This window comes from Salvelinus sp. IW2-2015, linkage group LG27, assembly GCF_002910315.2.
Source record: "Salvelinus sp. IW2-2015 linkage group LG27, ASM291031v2, whole genome shotgun sequence".
In the NCBI taxonomy this organism is placed as follows: domain Eukaryota; kingdom Metazoa; phylum Chordata; class Actinopteri; order Salmoniformes; family Salmonidae; genus Salvelinus; species Salvelinus sp. IW2-2015.
The window spans coordinates 16391426-16414462 of NC_036867.1; the positions used below are offsets into that span (position 1 = coordinate 16391426).

The following is a 23037-nucleotide window of genomic DNA, read 5'->3' on the forward strand; positions in this document are numbered from 1 at the left end:
CCCCTTGCTGTGCAAGGGCCGGCTTTTGTGGAGCGATGGGTAACGATGCTTCATGGGTGTCAGTTGTTGATGTGTGCAGAGGGTCCCTGGTTCGCGGGCGAGGGGACGTACTAAAGTTATACTGTTACATGTGGAACTTATTCAGTTTATTTCTCAGTTGAATTATGTTCATACAAATATTTACACATGTTAAGTTTGCTGAAAATAAACGCAGTTGACAGTGAGGGGAGTTTTTGCTGAGTTTAGGTGAAAAATATACTCTAGCTTGCGATATAACACTGAGGGGCCTATTGCAATGAGTGTTGGCCAGCGTACTAACACAAGGTAATTTCACGTTAAACCATCAATAAGTGCTAAAAATAACCCGCAAAGCTGATTGAAACCATCATTGGCCACGATTTACTGCTCCTTAAAACCCTTTCCTGCAATCAAATGACCTAGTAGCCACAAGGGTGGAATGTTGATGTTTTTCATAATTAGTTAACTTAAACACTGGATTTTCTGCATTATGTCAAACGGTTTTGTTATATTTTAGCCTTCTATGAGGTATACAAAATGTAATATTGCGATGCAAACTATATCTGACATGGTACAGGTGCCCGTAACCATGTATGTGAGGTGTATACTTTTGTTTTAAAGTAGATTTGTTTAAGACTACCAAGAAACACTCTGTGACCCTGATTTAGCCCACTGCACATGTGCAGATACAGTGTATGACCGTGAGAGTGAAGTCTTGCATCTTGCTCAGCTCAATATCTCTTGTGCTGTTCGTGCATGTCATTTCGCAGAGTCTACCTTCAAAACAGATGTCGAGGTTATCTTTCAGTCCCGATTGCTGCCAACTTTGTTCAAATATACCCTCTGGTGGGTATTATCATCTGAACAAGTGTATCCTTTATTTTAGTAGACTAAGGGAGATGTCATCCTGTACAATTGAAAAAAGTATTTCCTTGTTTACCACCCAAATCTACTGTGGCAATTTACCCGAGAGCTTGTATGAATGGAAAAGTACTGTTGGTGAAGCCTATTCCTATTTTATTTTTGTAGTCCTTTAATTACAAGTTGTCTTTAAAAAGTGCAAGTTGGCATTCATTGAGATGACTCATGTACTGGAGGCAGCTCTGCAGGTCATCAGTAGTTAACACAGACACAAAGTCACAATTATGGCTAAACACCGCCTATTTCTTAAAATGTGATTTTAAACGCAACCTTAACCACGCAGCTAACCTTATGCCTAACCTGAAATGAAGACCAAAAAGCTCATTTTTGTAGGTTGTGGCTGTGGAATCTGACTTTGTGACTATTTTAACTAGTGCCGATCAGAGGGCTATCCTATGAAGAAGGTTTGAGAAGTTAGCCAGGTAACTTTGGTCAACTGAGTTCAACACCTTTTAGCCAGGTCAATTTCTATGGTAACAAATCCTTCACAATTCCGGGGCAGGATAACTCACGGCTAACTCCACTTACCCTGGATTAAATGACTGAGCCATGAGTTGAGGACCAATGAAATCTTGCAAAAATTGCATCATCATCCCCTTAATTTGAGGAAGACAACTGATTAAATATGTTATTAATCAAATGTTTTTTTTGTGTGTGTTAAATAGTACACATTTTAATAACATAAATCATTTTAAACTACACGCACAGTAACACTTATGACTTAATACATTTTTTTTAATCGATAGCAGTGAGAAACATGCTTGTGGTTGTGCATTGATAAGCACCCCAAAAAGTCAGCATTAAAAATAAGAAATCAAACAAAGACGGCACTTCTAAAAAAGCTTATTTCACACTATAGCCTGTGAAGATAACGTTTCTTTCAATTTGATTTCGGCAACAATTTCAAGTAGCACTGACTCGCCCATGTACTGGTATTTCAGCGTTGGCTCAATGAAAAGTTTGCGTTCGACTAGCCATGTGCGACATGCACGCGCAGTGTCAAGCCTGCTAGAGTTACTGGCAGGCGGATGAGCAATATTCACCATTGTAGTGCGGATGAAGACTGACATGGAATGTGAAGCTAACAGATGCCGGTTAGCTTTAGAAAAACCCTGAGTAGATCTAGCTTATTTCGTAGGATACCCCTCAGCTCTGCAGAGTGCTCACTAGATGGCACAGAGACATGGCTATACAGTACGTGGATAGCCTAGGCCACAGAGGAAACATGACCTGCATCCTGCTGGACTTCTTATCAAATCTGATTTGAAACCTAACCTTAAGAAAATGTTTGTTTTCATGAATTTTTACAATATAGCCAATTTCTTTTCAGCTGGTCCATCTGTTGGAAACCGCTTAGTTCTGCCTCCAGGGCAAGTTTTGTGACAATAAATGTCAACCTGCTTATAAAATATGGTAATTTCTTATCAAGATCTGTGTGAAATATCCCTGGACTGTTCATATTGGAAATGTGTAGGCTATTAAATCAACTCAATTGTGATGAGTTAGGCCTATATAATCAATATATTTTCTTTATCCAATGAAAATGTAGTGTAATGAGGTTATTTCAAAGCACACACAGGCTGCTTTTACACAGGCAGCCCAATTTAAATAATATGGATGTGTTTACACAGGAAACCCGATTCTGATATTTTTTTCACTAATTTATCTTTTGAGCAATCAGATCAGCTCTGAAAAAGATCTGATGTGATTGGTCAAAAGGCCAATTAGTGGAAAAAATATCAGAATTGGGTTGCCTGTGTAGACACATCCATATTATTTTGCCATTTAAAATTAAGGTGAAACGGTTAAATGAAAATAGGCTTACTACTAATTACAGTATATTCTTATTTGTATTTTTAAATTCATCAGGCTATTCGATACTCCTGATAGGTCAATATTTCATTGGAGTAGAGAACATAGACACAGCTGTCTTGTATCAATCATTTGACTCGGTAACAACTGATCTGTTAATAGTGTTTCAAGAAATCCAGCTGAAATCCAGCTTTGTAATTGAGAAAATGGCTTTGCTCTGTTAACCATAGGTCCCCACTGCCAGACGATTTACAAGAATGGTGTGCATCTCAAATGGTCCCCTATTCCCTAAACAGTGCACTACTTTTAACCAGGGCCCATAGGGTCCAAAGTAGTGCACTATATAGGGAGCCATTTGGGGAAAACCTAATCAGTTGTTCAACTGAAATGTGTCTTCCACATTTAACCCAACCCCTCTGAATCAGAGAGGTGCAGGGGGCTGCTTTCATCAACATCCATGTCTTCAGCACCTGGTGAACTGCCTTGCTCAGGGGTAGAACAACAGATTTTTTACTTTTCATCTCAGGGATATAACCCAGCAACCTTCTGGTTACTGATCCAACACTCTAACCACTAGGCTACCTGCCCCATCCATCGAGTAGAGGCGTGACACTAGAAAGGCCTTAGACTGACACCTGACACACTGCTAGAGCCTTAAGCTATTTCATTTCACACAAGAAGAAAACACCTGTTCTATGTCATCTGCTCGAAACAGCTATTTGATATTAGCCCTTTTTTCCCTTCTCTGTAACCAGGCGAACTAAATAAATGCTATTATTCACACATCCTTTTCCAATGGATATCCTTGGATTTCTGTTGCAAGAGGAGCTCAGATGTCAGTTCATATCCTGCCCAGTATTTGCATCGTACTAATTAGACAAAAGGCTGTACTCCAGGCTCATATTAGCTTATTAAGGAGGTTCATTGGGTTAGATTGTGTCTGTGTCCCAAATGGCACCCGTTTCCCTATTTAGAGCATTACTTTTTCATAGGACTCTGGTCAAAACAAAGGTAGTACACTATATAGGGAATAGGGTGCAATTTGGGATGTAGATCATGTGTCCTCTGTGGTCTAGGCTATCCACGTATCGCCACGTCTTGGGTGACATAAGACTGGTTAGAGATGAATGGATCTTCGCTTCCATTTTCTATGTGACCACCTCTCTGCATCTGATATTTCTATAAGGGCCAATAGAAGTCCAAGTAGTCTGTCTAACTGTCTGTAGTATGTTTACACAGACAGCCCAATTCTGATCTTTTGCCAATAATTGTTATTTTAACCAATCAGATCAGATCTTTTGCCAATAGTTAGTTAAAATATCAGAATTGATCTGTGTAAACATAGCCCAAAGGCCGGCAGATGGGGATATTGAGTCATTTCATCTTACCGAAGGGCATGTATGCAGCTGGCTATACACTCGTATCCCCCGTGGACCAGTTCATACATAAAACATTCTCCATTCAGGCTGCAAAGGTGTCGATTTCCTTCAGGTGCAACACATAGGATTTTCAGAAAATGTCCATAATACATCTGCAGTAATATTATCTAGTGGAAATCACTCTGTAATTTCCCGGTTGTTAAAATTCGACACTGTTCGCTCAATTTCAGTTTTTGTGAGAAAACAAGCACTGAATAGTGTAAGGAATCGCTGTATGATATAAATTGCTGTGAAATATGTTTTCAATACAAAACAATATCGTTTTTACAGCTGTTTGAAGCTGGTGGAGTAAAACCATAAGTAAAAGGCTCAAGCGTGAGTTGATGTGAAAAGATCTGATGTGATTGGACCAATTAGTGGAAATGATATCAGAATTTGACTGCCTGTCTAAAAGCTGCCATAGATTCTTGATCATGTGTCTGATAAAGTGCCTCTTGGTGCATTTTAGATTTGGTGATTTAGCCTTTGAAACTATATATTGTCCACCAGGTAGCGACATTGTATCATCAGTCAGTCTATGGGCCAGAGGTAGGATGTTCTTATTCCTCGTCCTGCTTCTCATCCTGAATCTCCTCATCATCATGTGGGTACAAAATGGATGACATACCAAGCTTCCAACTCTTTAGCCAATCAGCTAAATATTGACCTTGAGGGCTAAAACGATTGTTCCCTGATGAGACTTTCATACACACATCATGTATTTCAGGGTTCCCCAACTGGTGGCCCATTTGTCTAATTTGGGTGGTTTTATATATGTTTTTTGTTGTTGTTGGACAATAAAGACTGTAAAACCACCAGCAAATCAGCTCCAAGTGATTTTAATTTTGGAAATCTGTTCCAAAGTATTCCCACGCATAAGATAGATATGTGATTGTATATCTTTTCAATGCCCAAAAATATCATAAGCAAATGTTTTAGTCAAATATATCTGTTTGTGCTTCTTGCGGTCAATTTGCAATCTACAAATGATTTGCAATTATGTTCCAGGCCCCCTGACCATCCACTCAAGAAAAAAATCGTCCCACGGATGAATCTAGTTGATGATCCCTGATGTATATTGTTAGTTTGTGCATGACTGTGCACTTTTGTCCCTATTAACAGGGTCCATTTAGTTTTATGGATCTTGCTATCTACCATCTTGCATTGAGAGCCTGAGTCTAAGTGAGTAAGGTTTTGTCCCAAATACCACCCTATTTCCTATATAGTTCCATTTGGAATGCACACTCTGAGTGAGGAAGATAGCGTCTTGCAGAGGGAAATGATTTCTCTGATCGATGGGGGGCCACTTAGAGCATTTACAGTATTACAGAACCTGGGGCCAGGGGGGGCAGGCTTTTAACGGTCAGCCTGGTGAGCCAGGCTTTTAACGGTCAGCCTGGTGGGCAGCTTAACTGGGCCTTACCTCTTGTGTTAAGTAGCACCGTTACCGGATGGTGATTGTACTGTGGTCTGTCTGTGCTGCTGGGCATGGGGCTTGGGTGGGGCGGCCAATGTTTCACAATGAGATTCAGACAATCTCTAGTGTTTCCACAGGGGCCATTTATTGCTGATGCTGGTTCATGCAGTGCTATAAGTACATGCAGTGCTATTCTGCGAGACATGAGTAGGAGTAAAGTGCCTCTCCATGCAGTATCTATGTATTACCCAGTGGTTGTGACTCCTTCAGACAGCTGATAATCTGCGTTATCGTGTCCAACTAACTGCAGGCTTTCCAATGACTTACACATTGACACAGACCACCCAATTTTCCTAATTTTCCAATCTGTTTGGGAGATAATCAGCCGCAACCTGTTCAAGGTGCATTGCTGCGTCCCCTTTGAACATCAGAAGAGGAAGAGTTTGATTCCATTCAGACGATTCAGATTTTTTTCAAGCACACTGCTTTTCTACCGCAGGCAGAAATGGCTTTCTTTGGTTCATTAGATGCCATTAATCATGTTTCTGTGCCATCGCCTGCTTTCTGCAGGGGTGTCCAAAAACGTGTTGAAGGAAAGTGAAAAATTGTTTCAAGTCTGTAGATGAAAAAAAAAAAGTCTGGAACCTCAAGATATAAATTCAAACACTGGTACAACAGAGACTTATGATATATTATGGGCTATTAGACTTGCCAGTCATTGCTTCCATTGATGCATTGAATGCAATGTGTCAAAGCAGAGATTGATCGCTCAGCCTCATTTTGGACTAAACTCAGTAAAGCTAGTAGTTAGGGTTTCACTTGTTTTGTGGGGGGATAAAATACCAGAAACAAAGCTAGAACAATAAACTGTCCTCATTAAATATTAACCTCAATGATTTATTATGAATCTGCCACAATTATTCTGGCCTTCCGCCATGTTCATGTAGCATAGCCTGAGTGCCAGTCAGTGCTATCATGCCAACTCCTTGTCACTTATTAACTAGCATTAATGCACGCCTATTATAATTCAGAATAGCGTAAGTCTTATGATCACATTATACAGACAGGTTGTAACGTTATTGCCTATCGACACCGCTGGCAAACGTTACAGCGCTGGCATTTAGCCTGCTAACTTGAATCGCTCGAACTCTCTCGCCCAACTAGGAGAGGTAGGCTACTGAAGTTGAAGCAGCGAATTCTGTGTGTGAATAATGTGAAAATGATGTGTTCTTATTACAAAAGGTAGGCTAACGCACACAAATTATAAAGAGGACCGTTTCCAAATGATCTTTGGGACAACAAAAATAAAATAAAATCCCAAAGTCATCTGTCTGAACGCCCGCTTCCGCTCGCAGACCGTGCCGCAATTATCTCTGTCAGGACCCGTAGGTCCTGCAGGCTTCCCGCGGGAATGCAGCCATCTAGTGCACAGTCAGTACACAACTGTCACGTTCCTGACCATATTTCCTTTGTTTTAGTCTTTGTTTAGTTGGTCAGGACGTGAGCTGGGTGGGTATATTCCATGTTATGTGTTTTCATTGGTTTAGGGTTGTCAACGAGCCTGATATGGTTCTCAATCAGAGGCAGGTGTTTTACGTTGTCTCTGATTGGGAACCATATTAAGGTAGGCTGTTATCACTGTGTGTTTGTGGGTGATTGTTCCTGTTCGTGCGTTCATGTATTTATGTTCTCATGTGCAGGACTGTAGCGTTGGTGGTTTCGTTTTGTTCATTGTTTTGTAGTTTGTCAAGTGTTCTTCGTGTTCGTCTTCGTTTTATATATTAAAATTATGTATTCTAACCACGCTGCGCTTTGGTCCGATCCTTGCTCCTCCTCAGACGAGGAGGATTACGATGGTCGTTACAACAACACTACGCTCATCATGTCTTAGCAGGATCATGAATGATACAAAGTTCCATCTTGTATTGATGGGTAGACCTACAGTAGCTACAGGACAGCATCTTAAGCGTAAAGCTACAGTCTGGGATCTGGGAATAATGGTCATTTCAATTATTGAACCATTGATTCTATTCTTGGGTAATATAATGTATAAATGTACACCAAGGTAATTCTTAGTCATGCCTCATCTTAGGAGAATCAGATGGTGATGGGTCTCAGCGGGGTCAGGCAGCCAGGGGAGGCCAGGCTGTGACGGAGCTGAGGTGAAGTTTTGCAGATAAAACACTTTATTCTCTCTGTGCGGGCAAACACTGGACAAGCCAGATGCTATTTTAAGGCAGTCTGACAAACCTCAAGTTGATTTCCAAGCTGTATCAAGGGTTGATAGAGGCTTTTCCCGATGACACAAAACATGTCAAACAAAAATGTGAGGAAGATCTGGTAGAAGCTATTGATGATGATGAATGGATACAGATGTGTTTGAATGCCCAGTCATGTTCATATCATCTCAGACATAAATTACCATCCATATAACATACTATATGACGGTGAAACTGAATTTCATGCACTCACACATTGTTATTCCTCTGCTGGAGGTGTAAAACACAAAAGGGGACATACCTGCGTATGTTATGGTCTTGTGAAGGCTGGCTGAATTCTGGCATTGAGTATGTACTTTTATCTCAGCAAGTCTACAGATTATCCCTGTTTTTGTTTGCTTAGAAATGTTGACTCTGGAGACTCTACTGTCCTGTGGGTTGTCACTCTGGTCTTGGCCTAACACACCCGAAAACCAATAATGAATGTTTCACTAAGATCCTAAAGCTGAGTGGGTTTTGTTGGGTTGGGGCGCTGCAGGGTGGTGGACTCCTAGGGACAGGATGGGGCGACCCAGGTATATTATGTGCAAGTAAAAAGAGCTCTACAGTACTATTAGGCCTGTGAGATTAATTATACGGAGAATTTGCGGTTTGTGTGTTAAAGTATATTTGAGGTGTATGTATATTTTTTTTCAAACCTTTCCCTTGGGAATTAAAAACATTTAAGGTGGGAACTAGGAAGAAAATTGTGTTGGGAGAGAGATGAGTTATTGACTAGACTGGTAGGGATCCGTCTGGCTGAATTTTGATATAGAGGACGTCTTAATAAAGACAATCAAAAGTCTTTGTATTTTTTCAAGAGTTGTTAATTTGTTAGGCTATTGGTTAAAGGTGCAACACAATATTTATTATTGAATTACCTTTGATCTAGTTCAGTCTTATTAATCCCTTAAACATATTTAATAATTATCTCTTACCTAGCTTGATGACTGTGGGCATTTTTGCTTACTTTTTGTTCTAAATAGAGATGGCATATTGGATTGTGTAACAATGTAGAAAATCTGCTTTAGATGCCCCAACAAATTGTGGGGGAGAACACCCAGACCCCCTGCCACGGCTGCTGGTTCTGACAACAACAAAGTGTTTAGAGCCAGAGTGAAGCCGACTCGGAGGGTAACAGACACACCCCATCACACTTTGGTTGCAGTCATGGGGGACGGGGCAATTGCTGCAGCCCATTGCGCCTGCATGGCAGAATAAGTATTACATTAGGATAGCAGCATCAAGAGTTAAGCTTCAGTGTTAGTAGTCGTATACTACTTGTAATGATCCTAAGGTTTTATCAAGAAAAACATTGTCATAACTGACCAGCTTGCTTGTGCTATCCAAGTTCACAATACCTGGTGCTGCCATCAAGTAGGTTTGTTTACACAATTACCATGATTACATTACATGATTAACGTCATTAAGCACTGAAGTAAATATACTCAAATATACAGTCGTGGCCAATAGTTTTGAGAATGACACAAATATACATTTTCACAAAGTCTGCTGCCTCAGTTTGTATGATGGCAATTTGCTTATACTCCAGAATGTTATGAAGAGTGATCAGATGAATTGCAATTAATTGCATAGTCCCTCTTTGCCATGCAAATGAACTGAATCCCCCCAAAATATTTCCACTGCATTTCAGCCCTGCCACAAAAGGACCAGCTGACATCATGTCAGTGATTCTCTCGTTATCAGTCTCTCGTTAACACAGGTGTGAGTGTTGATGAGGACAAGGCTGGAGATCTCTCTGTCATGCTGATTGAGTTCTAATAACAGACTGGAAGCTTCAAAAGGAGGGTGGTGCTTGGAATCATTGTTCTTCCTCTGTCAACCATGGTTACCTGCAAGGAAACAAGTACCGTCATCATTGCTTTGCACAAAAAGGGCTTTACAGGCAAGGATATTGCTGCCAGTAAGATTGCACCTAAATCAACCTTTTATCAGATCATCAAGAACTTCAAGGAGATCCGTTCAATTGTTGTGATGGCTTCAGGGCACCCAAGAAAGTCCAGCAAGCGCCAGGACAGATGGAGATGCTCGTGATTCAGGTTACTTACTGTGATTTTATCACATGGACTCCACAAGACTGCCTGATCTTCTGTGTCGCCAGAGATAAAGTTTTAATCCAATGATCCATCAACATCCTCGGTGACATCTGGGCGAGGCACATATTCCCCAGACTGACACACCACGATGTACAGGTAAGTGCTACACAGGTATACTTTTACGACATACAAACATTGCTGTATAGAACTACACTGAACAAAAATATAAACGCAACATGTAAAGTGTTGGTCCCATGTTTTATGAGCTGAAATAAAATATTATTTCCCTAAAAAAAATTGCACAAATTTGTTTTCATCACTGTTAGTGAGCATTTCTCCTTTGCCAAGATAATCCATCCACCGGACAGGTGTGGCATATCAAGAGTACTACTGATTAAGCAGCATGATCATTACCTTGTAATTACCATCACCTTGTGTTGAGAACAATAAAAGGCCACTCTAAAATGTGCAGTTTTGTCACACAACACAATGCCACAGATGTCTCAAGTTTTGAGGGAGCGTACAATTGGCATGCCGACTGCAGGAATGTCCACCAGAGTTGTTGCCAGATCATTTACTGTTAGTTGCTTTACCATAAGCCACCTCAAACATCGTTTTAGAGAATTTGGCAGTACGTCCAACCGGCCTCACAACCACAGACCACGTGTATGAGGTCGTGTGGGCGAGCGGTTTGCTGATGTCAACGTTGTGAACAGAGTGGTGGCAGTGGGGTTATGGTACGGGCAGGCATAAGCTACGGACAACAAACACAATTGCATTTTATTAATGGCAATTTGAACGCACAAAAATACTGTGACGAGAACCTGAGGCCCATTTTTTTTGAAGGTATTTGTGATCAACAGATGCATATCTGTATTCCCAATCATGTGAAAGTCATAGATCAGCGCCTAATTTATTCATTTCAATTGACTGGTTTTCTCATATGAACTGCAACTCAGTAAAAATCTATGAAATGGTTGCATATTGCGTTCATATTTTTGCTCAGTATATTTCATTTGAATGATACTAACCGATGTCATAACTTGGAAAAGAACGTGCAAAATGTGTATGTACGTCAAATATGCAAATGAACAAAGTCATGTCTGCACGTTTGTGTTCATAACTTTGTATTTTATTAGGAGGTTGATCACAACCCCAGTGGTGATGGCAATGCAGTGCGGCAGCAGCAAGGCAGGCAGACAGCAATAGTCGTAGGGCAGACAGCAACAGGGCAGGCAGCAGCAGCAGCAGGGCAGACAGCAACAGCAGCAGGGCAGGCAGCAACAGCAGCAGGGCAGGCAGGCAGCAACAGCAGCAGGGCAGGCAGGCAGCAACAGCAGCAGGGCAGGCAGCAACAGCAGCAGGGCAGGCCAGCACCAGCAGCAGGGGCAGACAGCAACAGCAGCACAGGGCAGCAGCAACAGCAGCAGGGCAGCAGCAGCAAGCGCAGCAGGGCAGGCAGCCAAAGCAAGCTAGGGCAGACAGAAGTAGGGCAGGCAGCAACAGCAACAGGGCAGACAGCAACAGCAACAGGGCAGACAGCAACAGCAGCAGGGCAGACAGCAGTAGGGCAGGCAGCAACAGCAGCAGGGCAGACAGCCGTAGCGGTAGTGCAGTGAAGTGCAGTTAAACCTCTAAAACAAACATGCTCTTGCCAGTTATAATATTGTTGCAGTGCACTCCTATCTGTGTGCACCAGTAAGATTGTAACATTTGACCGTGACAATCCCTTTTGTTCTTGTTGTTATTATCAACCACACTGCCAGACATGTTGACCGGAGCGGCACAGACATGGACAATTTTGTCGATTGTTGCCTCTTCTTTGTCTTCGCTCTCATCCTTCAGTTTCTTAACCAGGCGCAGGTTAAGTGGCCCATCCAGGATGCGGAACCGCGTCATCAGCACGCCTATCAGTCTCTCTATTGAAAATCATTGGAGCAACACACTCAACGGTCGTACATACTGGTCTTACGACTTTTGTTTTTCTTGTTGAATAGAAGCAGAAGAAGATGAACTGTTATCTATTGGAGTTCAATACTAGGCACAAATGTACAATTCTGAAGCATCATTTAGGCTCTCAACACGTTTGAATTCTCGTCTGTGTGAATCCTCACATTTGACTTCACACTTGAGTGCTCTACTTCTCCCCCCACAAAACTGCTTCCGACTCCAGATGAAGGCAGGGGTTATGAGGTGTGCTCCAATAAGGGCAAAATCATCCTTAAATGTGAAGCCCCTGTCTGCCAAAATTTGAAACGAAGGACATACGAACACAGCACAGATCAATGAGCATGCACTGTAGGTTACATTCTTTCAACCATTTATACAACACATGTTATTGTCTATGGTAGCCATCTCAGGTCACAGAGGGCCTTTGTACACTAGCACTATAGCAACTAGAAATATTAAAAAACTGTACTACATGCCTGATCCCCAGAGTGGTGCTATGAGTGGGATGTAAAGCCTGACTGTCTTACAATGTGGAACATCTGATGCTCTTCCTCCCCAGTGGCTGATGCTGCCAGATGGGTGGCAGGCGATTAAATACTTCACTGTGGCACTGTTCACAAATAGACACAGCACAACTAGCTGCTATAAATATGGGGGTAGTGGAATATCAATGTGTATTTCAATGCATATGTTGTGTTCTATGAACTGCATTGCCTTGTTAAACCACCAGTGTGTTATGATATGCAGTTAACATACCACCATCAGCATTTGTAGTGTGCTTTATGACAATTGAAAGGTCCTCTAAACACATTTTACTTATTGAAAACTAATGAACATTATAGTGTATTTGAGCTAATTTCAATGAGATACATTTTTTTTGGATCACTTACCGGGAATTCAGTCCTTTTGGATGCTCAATTCTGATGTCAAAGCAGCCAATTATACATGTCAGTCTGGGGAATTTAGTTTGAGCTTCTGTTGACGAGGATCTGATGCACTCCCCGGTCTGGCCAGTGAATTAAAAAAGTACTATTGACATATATCAGATCTATCCATCGGAGAGAACATTTTGTATATTGGGTTTACTCAAATGTAATACTTGACTTAATAGGGCTGTGGAGGGTTTTTTGCCTCAATTTGACTAGGGTGACAAACAGCTGGTCTTCTGTTGATAATTTGCAGTTGAAGCGACCAGTGGACTTTAAAAAAACATGCAAAGCGACAAACACTGACCAATTAAGACTGGTCATTAGTTTGCAATGATTGTCCTTGTTTTTGACACTGCTCGCTGTAAATCTTATCACATCACCACTCTCTTCTGGCCGCATCCCTCTCTTCCCTCAACTCTTCTGGTTTTGCACGCTCAGCTGTGGTCAATGGAACCTCTTCGTGTTGGGGAACTTGTTTGAGTCGGGGAACCGGCTTTCCTGGGGATTCCTTTCTCCCCCTCTGCTTCTCCAGGGACTCCCTTCTTGGGCGTGCTTTCAAGAGGGTGTTTGTGTTTTCTTTTGTTAGCTATTCGTTGTATTTTTGTTTTGACAGAGGTGGGACACTTTCGATGAGGGAGAAGGGAGGGTACATCGTCCAGATGGTCAGGCTCATTTCTCTTCAACCCTGCAACAATATAATCGAGTGTAGCTATCAATATACAAAGCTAACTAAGTTAGCTAGCTATGTTTAGAAACAGTTGGCTGGCTAAACAAGTTTCTGGTTGATATTGTGATATGCCTTCACATTGTCATTGTAATGACTAGATATTACCATAGATTTATCAGTCTATTTACTAAGCTGGCATTAGCTACCGTCTCTGTCTTTGCTGACATAGTAGCTACGGTAGCTAGCTAACGTTAGCTGTAGTGAGTGCTGATTGAGTGACAGCTAAACAAACAGTCAGAAATGAAGAAACTTTTGTATGTAAGTCGTAATATAGTTCAATATGCAATAGCTAGGTCATTTGTACTTATTTTTGCCTTTAAATGTTTACTGCAAACATGCACTACATGACCGAAAGTATGGGGACACTTGCTCGCATTCCAAAATCATGGGCATTAATATGGAGTTGGTACCCCCTTTGCTGCTATAACAGCCGCTACTCTTCTGTGGAGACTTTCCACATTATGTTGGAACATTGCGGGAACTTGCTTCCATTCATCCACAAGAGCATTAGTGAGTTCTGCATTAAAGTTGGGCAATTAGGCCTGTCTTGCAGTCGGCGTTCCAATTCATCGCAAAGGTGTTCAATGGAGGTGAGGTCAGGGCTCTGTGCAGGCCAATAAAGTTCTTCCACACCAGTCTCGACAAACCATTTCTGTATGGACCTTGCTTTGTGCATGGGGGAATTGTCATGCTGAAAAAAGAAAAGGGCCTTCCCCAAAGTTGGAAGCAAAGAATCTTCTAGAATGTCATTGTATGCTGAAGCATTAAGATTTCCCTTCCTCTGAAACTAAGGGGCTTAGCCCAAACTATTATTCCTCCTCTACCAAACTTTACCGTTGGCACTATGCATTGGGGCAGGTAGCATTCTCCTGGCATCCGCCAAACCCAGATTTGTCCGTCGGACTGCCAGATGGTGAACCGTTATTCATTACTCCAGAGAACGTGTTTCCACTGCTCCAGAGTCCAATAGCGGAAAGCTTTACACCACTCCAGCCGCCGCTTAGTATTGCTCATGGTGATCTTAGACCTGTGTGCGGCTGCTCGGCCATGGAAACCCATTTCATGCAGCTCCTAACAAACAGTTCTTGTTTTCCATTCATAATACATAAGTGATACAATTTCAATTCAATATGTTTAATGCTGGCCTGAATTACCATGGACAGCAGACAGATGGCAGTATAGCGCAGCTGTTGAACAGAAAGGCCGAAATAGAACGTGACTGCTCAGCTACAGTGACCGACACATATTTGTTTGCTACTAGCTAATTTTGCAGTCTGATCGACACGGAAAGATTTATTTTAACCTCTTTGGGCTGGGGGGCAGTATTTTCACGTTCGGATGAAAAGCGTGCCCAGAGTAAACTGCCTGCTACTCAGGTCCAGAAGCAAAGATATGCATATTATTAGTAGATTTGGATAGAAAACACTCTGAAGTTTCTAAAACTGTTTGAATTATGTCTGTGACTCTGGGCACCTCTGTGCACCTTTCATCCAAGCTACTCAATACTGCCCCTGCAGCCATAAGAAGTTAAAGGTCTCACTCACATCGGCTGTGGAGAGCGTGATCTCACAGTCGTCCAGAACAGCTGAGGCTCTCATGCATGTTTCAGTGGAGATTCATCGTGGAAGTAGAGAAGTACTCACTTTTGTATGACACTATAAAAAGATGTGGTCTGGAGAGAGTTTGCAATGACCATGCGCATTTCAGGTCAAGTATAACAACCCAATGTTCATCCTGACCTGCTCTGTTGGCCTGGATGGCTATGCTTCTCATTGCATCCCTGTCCCACTCTGCTGTAGCCACATCTCCACATCACAAGGCTTTGTGAGGAAGATATGGAGGATGCACATTGCAACCACTAGAGTATCAACCTTGCATGGCAGTAGGTTGATTTCCTTGTAGAGGATTCTCCATCTGGCCGCAAGGATCCCTAATGCCTTCTACCTCTGTCGTTCTAGCTCGACAGAGACGATAGTTGAAGATTTCTTTCACGTAGCTGATGTTGTGCCCGGCATATGACATCAGGTCAGGCTTTAATGGGAAGGCAACGTCCCCCACCATTGTGTTTAGTATATTTCCCAAATCTTCACCCCCAGGCGGAAAGGCATCTTGGGGCACCTGCAGGGTTTTTGACACCAAGTGGGGAGTTGGCATAGACTCCGTTGTCGCTGTTTCCAAATCCCCCACCTGAATAGCTGTGAAGCGGTATTTGGCATCCACAAGGGCGAGTAGCACCACAAAGAAGGTTCCTTTAGAATAAAAAAATGTCTCCCTGAATTTGGAGGTTTGGTGATCATAATATGTTTTCCATCATCCGATCCCAAACAATTGGGAAAGCCCCATTTTTCATTAAACTCTTGAGAGGTTTGTCTCCAGGTTTCCTCAGTGGGTTGTGGCAGATGGGTCACCAGCATCCTCCTCTCTATGGCCCCACAGGTCTCCATAATGCACTGCAACACTGTCTGGAATCCAAGACGATAGGTGAAGGCCAGGCGGCAAATACTCTCCAGATGCCAAGTACCTGTAATGACAATTTTTTTGTTTTGTTATTGGTTAACAATCAATTCTATTTTACTCTTCACAGATATTGATTTGTGCAAAACCAGATGGAAGTCCCTCCGTGCCACTTTTGTAAAGCACCTACGGAAGGCCCAACCCAACAGTTCTGGGGGAACCAATCAGAAAGAATTGAAATACATGAAAATATTATCATTCTTGCTTCCAGCCAAGAAGGTAAGTAATATAAACTACCGTTCAAAGGATTGGGGTCACTTAGAAATGTCTTTGTTTTTGAAAGAAAAACTATTTTTAGGTCCATTAAAATAACATCAAATTGATCAGAAATACAGTGTAGACATTGTTCATGTTGTAAATGCTTGGATTAGCTAACACAACGTGCCATTGGAACACAGGAGGGATGGTTGCTGATAACGGGCCTCTGTACGTCGATGTAGATATTCCATAACAAATCTGCCATTTCCAGCTACAATAGTCATTTACAACATTAACAATGTCTACACTGTATTTCTGATCAATTTGATGTTATTCTAATGGACAAAAATGGGCTTTTCTTTCAAAAACAAGGACATTCCTGAAAACATTTGAATGGTAGTTTTGCAGTATTGCTGGCCTTATTTTCTACCTTCTACTTGGTTCATGTCAGCTGGTATCCCATCTCTGAATTAGTGATTATATAGGCCTATAGATTATGAATCAGTCTCTTATTACTGAGGAATGATGAAAAGCAGCAGTGTTAGAATTTGTGGCCCAGATTTGAGAAATATCATTAATTGAGCCTGAGCTGAGGGCTCTAAAGTTTACTTAAACACATTTAACTTTTCATTTATATGTTGACCTATTTTCAACTCAAGAGGTGTCACACCCTGATCTGTTTCCCCTGTCCTTGTGCGTGTCTCCACCCCCCTCCAGGTGTCGACCATTTTCCCCATTATCTCCTGGTTATTTATACCTGTGTTTTCTGTCTGTCTGTGCCAGTACGTCTTGTTTGCCAAGTCAACCAGCAGTTTTCTCCTAGCTCCTTGTTTACCCCAGTGTCTGTTTTTCTAGTCCTCCTGGTTCTGACCCTTGCCTGTCCTGACTCTGAGCCCGCCTGCCTGACCACTCTGCCTGCCCCTGACTCTGAGCCCGCCTGCCTGACCACTCTGCCTGCCCCTGACCTCGAGCCTGCCTGCCACCCTGTACCGTTTTGGACTCTGACCTGGTTATGAACTCTTGCCTGTCCCAACCTGCATTTTGCCTACCCCTTGGACTATAATAAATATCAGAGCTCAAACCATCTGCCTCCTGTGTCTGCATCTGGGTCTCACCTTGTGCCGTTATAAGAGGCAACCTCAGCCTTGAAAATGCTGATTCGCCTCAGCCACAACCTGTGGAGCCCGATGCCGCTGAGGACGATGTGGTGTTCCCGAGCCATGACCCTGTGCTTCAGATGCCTGAACAGCAGTCAAGACCAACCACTACATACACGGCTCAAGACTGGCAGGCAAGAAAAAGAAAAGTTCAACCATCAAGATGTGGATGATTTATCAGGAAGCCAATCCCTTCTGCTGCTACCTCGGAGGATGAAGATGAGGCATTTGTAACAAGGGACGTTTGAAAGTGCAACTACTATCACTGATTGAAAACTGGGATGACCAGCATGCAACACCTCTGCCTCCACCACCACAATGGCTCTTTGATGCTCCGCACGGAAGAGGTGGACTGCAGCCTATGATGTACGGCAAGCCCAGGCATCAATACTCCCACTCACCAGGATCTAGGTCTCCAACACGTAACTAGGATGACCAGCAGGCAACACCACGGCCACCACCAAGGCCCGCAAGTACTCCGCACGGAAGAGGTGGACTGCAGCCAATCATGTACGATGAGCCCAGGGATCAATACTCACCAGAATCTAGGTCTCCAACACATAGCTGGGATGACAGCTTCAGTACATTCTCTCAAGAGAGCTGGGACTGAGACTCCCAGTCGCATCGATAATCCCCTCTTAAAAGGCAGATCCCAGCCCCGTGCATACTTAGGCCTATGTTCTGTTTTAGTTTTAAAAAGGGACACGTTTATGCTTGCACTATTTGCACTTCTTTGTTGTTGCAGTTATGTTTGCATTGCACGTTGTATTTAACGTTTTATAGTTTTTTGCTATTCAGTGGATATTGTAATTGGGAGGGATATGCCATTTTTTTTGTTTGCATGTCTTGCTGTGGCTGTTCATCTCACCTACAACAGGTGCACCATGCCTTGCTGTGACTGTTAATGTCACCTTGAATACTTATAAATAAAAGACTAAACAAAGAACAGTGTCTTACCTTGAGTATAATGAAAAGACACTATGGCACCTGGTGATCTTGCTGCTCCCTAAATGTAATGGAACATAGGCCTACATCTGTGGAGCATAATTTTGAATGGGGGGGGTCTACGGGCAACGTCTCGAATTTTCACTCAGGGGTGTCGCCTTCAGTGTTTTATCGTGTTCCATTGAAGTCTTTACCTCTTGTTGCTCTCACTTCAGGGACTGGGACAGATGGCGAAGTCCTCACCCAGTCTGGAGAGGATGCTGTTAAAACGTTAACTGAGGATATCGTCAGGTGCTCTACATTCACCACCATTAGCCTTTTCCAATTAACTATTTAGCAGGAGTCAGTTCGTGTGGTGAGCGACTAGTGTCGAGGTTTATGATTTATCTGATCTCGTTTCCCAGACACTTCCGCCCAAATGTGCAAAGAGTCTGGTGAACCAACGTGTCAAACTTGGCCTATGTTAGCCAAAGACAGAAATCCGGGAGAAATTCGCATTGGCTTACTCTGCCAACCAATCATCTCCCACAACACCTTCTCCCTAACTCTCCACCGTACGGTGGCAGACCACAAGCACAGAGCCACGTCTCGCAGTCGTGTAGTAAATGTAAGAATTATATGGTCACTCCCACTAAGGCCAACTATGAATTGTTGATGTACCTGGACAAGGTAATGATTCATCAAAGGGCAATAGCCTATGAAATGGACGTCAGTGTGGTGTTAACAGTTAAGCTTCCTCCACTGTCCTTGTCCCCATACTGGGCTCAAACCAGTGATCCACTGCTTCGCTACACATGTGACCGCCCTCCTTGGCAAAGTACCAAAAGGATCCAATTGGATAGCTCCATCGGCGACATTTCACGCTAGCTCTGTGGAATGATCTAACGGTATTTTAACTGCGTTACACTCACCCCTTCTAAACTCACTTCTGCCGACCCGGGTCACAGGCACCAGTGAAACGGGGCTCGAACCAGTGATCCTCTGCTTCACAAAACAGCTGTAGAAAAATAATCAAATTTGACAGCCCCATCAGCTACATTTCAAACTAGCTGTGGAGTGAGCTTATGGTACGTTCTTAACTCTAACACCTACTTGACTGGGAGGTTAAGGGTCCTGTGAAAAGTATACACATGAGTTAGCTGGGTTATGCAGGGTGTCATGTAAACGTCTTCCCAGTGTGAAATAGTTCCCAATCGTTCTGATTGTGTTGCGATTGTGACGTCATGTTGTACAATTTCTCACAGCGTGAACATTTTCCAAGGTTCAATAATTGCACGTGCGTCTCTTTATGTGGACGGCTGAGCTTGTGCGGATGTCTCTCTCACACCCTCGATTTAGCCAGCATAATTAGCCGTAAGCTGTTCAAGATGCCTTGTTCTCAGAGGTGTGCAGTTTTGACTTGTATGTACAGCTAGCCAAAGCATAAACAACTGTTTCACATCTCCACTAGTTACTTTGACATTGTTCACAGATGTTATTTTGATAACTAAACGTATTGAGCTATATATCTGCCATTCCGTGCGTCACATGATACACTAGCTAGCACAACTAGCTTATGTCCACAATTACCTAACTAACTTATAACTTTACTGACCGTCTCTCACATTACCCGAAGCCAACAGCACCGTGGTAGCCTCTCTACTAGAGCAATCTTTGAGTGGAAAGTAAATAGCAGCACTGCAAATAAATATAACGCTAATTTGTGGTAAAGCCAGATCAACTATCAACACTACTACCAAAGATTTTTATAACTAATCCATGGTACTGCCATTTCTCTAAAAGCATCTGTTTTTGCTATCATTTATGTCCCTTGAGTGAACTCTACTGCCGTAATATGGAACGGAAGACTCAACTTGCGACTGTGTCTTACAAGTTTGTCTCCGGAATATTGCCAAGGAGAAAGCAAGTACTTGATGTAATTTATGGCCATATGCGTAATTAATAGGTTGATAACAGAAATTGACAGGGAAATATTTGATTAAACAGATACTATTTCAGGGTATGAGGGGAAAATACATTACAGGCTATCCAAAAGAAAGCTAAAACCTGCAGACACTAGGCCCTCCATGGAATGAGTTCGACGCACCTGATTTAGGCGAAAAGAAAGAACTAATGTTCAACACTGTGGCTTCCTCAAACCTCCCTGAAGAAGGTGCTGAAATGTTTGTGCTTTCCATTAAATCAGGGGTGTCAAACTCGTTCCATGGAGGGCGTAGTGTCTGCTGGTTTTTGTTTTTTTCCTTTCGACACCCAGGTGGGGAGCTTCTTACTAATTAGTGACCTTAATATCAATCAAGTACAGAGGAGCAAAAACCCGCAGACACCAGGCCCTCCATAGAATGTGCATTAAAATGATTAGAGTATACAGTGTGTGAATGACTTTATTATATACAAAACCGTAGGCTACTTTGAGGTAAGAGTAAGTGCTAACAAAGTAACAAGAAGCAAACCCCTGACTTGCCTAGTTAAATAATGGTGAAAGAAAACAAATGTAATTAAAATAAAGGACAACAAGAAATGTAGGCTCTTTAAGAAAACGAAACAGTTCTGAAATCATATGTGCAACTATAACATATTGATGAGATTAACTTGACACTGGAGACATAAGAACAGTGTGCCGGTGTTACACTATGATGTTGGGATTGCATAAATACAAAATAAAAAGCATTCATGTTAAGTAAATAAAAAATTTGATATTGTAAGATGTGAAAGGTGGGTGTTTTTTTTCCAGAGGGAAGCAAAAACCAGAAGAAAGTATCGAATACATTTTTTCCCGACCTCTTATTACACGACGGTCGAGAAAGCTCCTGGGAAATACACAGAAACAAAAGATTAAAAGTGTGTGCGCGTGCGCTCCTTTTGAACTAAGAGACAGACCCCTGAACATAAGACAATAAGAAATCTAGGCTTTTTATGAAAACAAAGTTATGACATATGTGCAACTATAATACATTGATGAGTTTAATTTGACGAGAGAGACAAGAACGGTGTGCTGGTGTTACAATATGATGGTGGCATTACATTTACGTTAAATAAAAATAAAAAATTGATATTGTGGCAGTAAGATGTGAAGGTGGATGTTTTTCCCCAGAGTGAACCTGACCTCTTTACAAGACGATCGACAAAACTCCTGGAAACGTGTGTGTTTCAGGTCTTGTGATTATAATGTGATAACTGATTATGTAAACTACGTGGAGAAAATATGTGTGAGGATACGACAGTGTGGGCTGAGAACAAATTGAAAGGTAAGATGATGATGATTACGGACCTAACTACAGTTAAAATAAAAGGAATGCAAGTAACTTGGAGGCCGAGAACAAATCGAAAAGTAATTGTAGTGGAGACGCAATAACTGACTGAGGCAATGGGTGTTTCTCAATCTGCATACTACTGTGCTCTAAACTCTCATGCTCCGAGTGCATTCTCCGACGACATTCTCTTGAGTACGTTCGAATCCATAAACATTACATTTGAGAAACACTCACACTCCCACTACTGTATTACCTCATGCTTCACCTCCCCATTCACTGAACCTTCGTCCAACCAGGACAATGGCAACAATAGACGAAACAAGATAGACTGTTTTACTTCAGAACTATCAGCTAGCTATATGTGAATCGTAATAATGTAGCTAACCAGATAGTTTAACAGGCAAAATGACCTAAAACGAATATTATGCAAGATAGATGTCAATTCTTCGTGGGTAGCTAGCTAACAATTCTTTGCGGCTATCTAACAGTAGTACCTAGCCAGTTAGCCCTATTGACCTATTATGGGCTTGTGATATACGCTATGTAGGCAGGTAAACATGCCAAAATGAACACAGCATGTATTTATTAACGTATCAAGATAAAATATTGTAGTCAGGCAACATAGGAGATGTGAATAGGCAGTATGTAATTCCGAAGTCGGAGTATATTTTCTATCGCTTCACTGCAAATGTAGCTTTTTTTCTTTTCTTGGTTGCGTCATATTTCTTTGCATACTTTGTTGAAGCTTGCATCGATGAATGCTTTAAAGTATGTACAAACGGAGTACACATTCGAGAAGTGCCCTCCGTGCTCCATTTCGCATACTTTGATTTAGACTTATTCTCTGACCCTCCAGTGCTCCAATTTGCGTGCTTGGAGAACGGTAGCATGCATTTTGAGAAACACACATTATGTGTGAGGATATAATGAAGTGGGTTGAGAGCAATTCAATTACTGGCCTAACTACACTGTGGATGAGTACAGTTGAACACAATGTACATCTGATGAGGCAGAGATTGTTGGCTAGCTGACCTGTTAGATAAGAATGCACACAGATTGACTGCAAAAAGTACACTTAAAGAAGACACAAAAACGTCCAATTACCTCACAGAACATCACTTCAGAGATGAAGTGGAAGTGGGTGTCTGTATCAAATGTCTTGATGAGTCTCTTAACTACAAATCATAATTTATTCAGACAAGAAAATTACCTCAATGTCTTCCTCAGTGATGAGGGCATCAACTCCGAGATGGAGAGCAAGAGTTCTGGAAAATAGCATGTAATAAAGTTATTTTTTCTGTGATAAATTCTGCATTAACTACAGTATGAGGTGACTCCAATAACATACCGGTCGTATGTCATCTTTGTCAACGCATATTCTGCCAGAGACAGGCATGGTATCGACGAAGATGCCACAATTCTGACTCATCAAGTTCTTGTGTCTCCACCACAAGGCCGTGAACCT

At 42.1% G+C, this 23037-nt stretch overlaps 1 long non-coding RNA gene across 1 annotated transcript; it reads left to right on the top strand.

The window, feature by feature from the left end:
* The first annotated feature begins 12817 nt into the window (after window positions 1-12817).
* Window positions 12818-18322, top strand: LOC111953860 (uncharacterized). Its single transcript, XR_002875923.2, has 4 exons — window positions 12818-13442; window positions 15884-15988; window positions 16092-16240; window positions 17075-18322. It is a non-coding gene; the product is annotated as an uncharacterized lncRNA (long non-coding RNA).
* The last annotated feature ends 4715 nt before the right edge of the window (window positions 18323-23037 follow it).